Source organism: Pygoscelis adeliae, unplaced genomic scaffold (assembly GCF_000699105.1).
Source record: "Pygoscelis adeliae isolate BGI_AS28 unplaced genomic scaffold, ASM69910v1 Scaffold38, whole genome shotgun sequence".
In the NCBI taxonomy this organism is placed as follows: Eukaryota; Metazoa; Chordata; class Aves; order Sphenisciformes; family Spheniscidae; genus Pygoscelis; species Pygoscelis adeliae.
Window position 1 is genome coordinate 7,146,858 of NW_008825614.1, and position 1,863 is coordinate 7,148,720.

Consider the following 1,863-nt stretch of genomic DNA (forward strand, 5'->3'; position numbering starts at 1 on the left):
TGAATATCAAAGCGTGCTATATCTCTTCTGTGTTTGCATGTCTGTCTGTCTGTCTCTTGGTCAAGGGTGTTCAACACCTATAACACCCCCGTGTCTGTTATTTTTTTCCCCCTCCACCACTAGGCAGAGAATAAGGATCTGTCTTCAGCTCCTGGGACGAGGATCCTGTAGGGGGGGAACGGCTCCTCTTCCTTCAGCGTTCAGCTCAAAAAGTGCCGTGAGGGTGGTGGCATGTGGCAAGCGGTGCCCGGCGTGCGGCGGGGCCGGGGGCGAGCGGCCGGGGACCGCGCCGGGGAGCGGGAAACTTTCACGCTGGAGTTTCCGCTCCTTACTGAGCAGCTCAGATCGAGCACGGAGCGAGGCAGCGTTTTCACCTTCAGGGATTTTTCTCGTTACTCATTAATAGAGAGATATGTATCTTGCCATTTTTTCTCTTTTTTTTTTTTTGCGTAGGCAACTTATTGTTTTGTCTAAGCAAAGTATTTTGGGAGGAGTGACGGGGGCGGGGGGGCGCGCTCCCCTGTTTCCCCGGCTCTGTTTCTGGAGCACTCTCCGGGAAGGTGATCCTGAGCCGCTTCAGTAAAGGTCACTTGCGTGTGTGTGTGTCCCTGGTGTTTGTGTCTAGCATATGCATGTGGTTTTGCTGACTGCACTTGCAGGCTTGTAAATTTTCACCATGGGAAATTACCAACAAAGCCCAATCTGTCTCCTGGCTGCTTTGCACTTTCCGAGGGCGGCTGTACTTGAGCGAGCTGCAGAACGAGAGAGAAAGAGAGAGGGAGAGAGAGAGAGAGAGGGGGAGTAGGGAGGGGGGAGGGGGGAGAGGAAGGGTGGGTGGAGGGGGAGATAGGTAAATAGCCTTAAATCGAAAGGGAGCTGCTTCTCTGTGGTCTTCCACAAGAGCTGCCTGGGCTCTGCTGGCTCAGTAATAACTGAGTGACCTTTTCTTTTGCTGTATTATGTCTGGCTGGTAAGGGATTGCATTTTGCAGCTGATAAAGCCCTGACTTCATTCAACTCGGCTCCTCACACGCTGCTTTAGGTAAGTTGTCTTCAGCCAGGACGGAGACAGACAGCCTTGGACTGCAAGATACTAAAAGGAGGACACCTGTAGCTCGGATGCGGTCAACACAATTACTTGGCGGATCCTTGAGGACCTCATTATTTTAAACTTAAAGAATAGCGATCTCCCTCCCCATCTCTCCCACCCCCTCTTTATTTTTTTTCCCCAAACAATGCTTCTTTTTGACCTTTTCCAAGGAGAAGAGCTACAAAGCAGCCACTGTGCTTATTGAACTGCCTCCCCTGTATCGCTTAATTGAGAAGGTAAGTGAGGCAACTGTGTACATAAGCTTTGGGTCATTTGTGTATGTGTGTCTGCATCACTCCCTCTCCCTCTCTCTGAGTCATAAGCCGGGGCTGCAATACACACACACACACACACATCTCTGCACTGCAACTTTCGCTCAAGCTGCAGCTCTGCTGAGACTGTTTTCTTTAAATCATGTGAGGCTTCATTATTTTTACGATGAGACATGAAATACATGCAAGCAGAGGATGCTGAGCGAAACCCATCCAACTGTATGTCTCGAGAAATAGCAGTCAAAGTTAACAATGAATTGCAGCACCACCGCCACCCCCGTTATTATTGTTTTTATTATTCTTGCTTCTTCCAGAGCTTCTCGAAACGTGCTCTCAATTATCAAGGGAGTCGGTTAATTTCCCACTCCCCGGCTTTAATCCACAAGCCTCCCCGCACAGCAGTTTAATTTGCAACCGGTTCGGTGCAGGGTTACCCCTTTGGGCAGAGCGGAGGCAGGAGCGCGGCTGCTGCCGGGGGGTGGCGAGCCCCGGGGGCGGCAGG

General features: G+C 51.0%; 1 protein-coding gene across 1 annotated transcript in view; it reads left to right on the forward strand.

The window, feature by feature from the left end:
• Positions 1-849: 849 nt before the first annotated feature.
• The window catches only part of LMO3 (LIM domain only 3 (rhombotin-like 2)), a 57,820-nt gene continuing 56,806 nt past the window's right edge, over positions 850-1,863 (forward strand). Inside the window, exons 1-2 of the mRNA XM_009332847.1 lie at positions 850-1,041; positions 1,260-1,325. The gene's annotated coding sequence lies outside the window, so the exon portion shown is untranslated. The remainder of the gene's footprint in view (positions 1,042-1,259; positions 1,326-1,863) is intronic.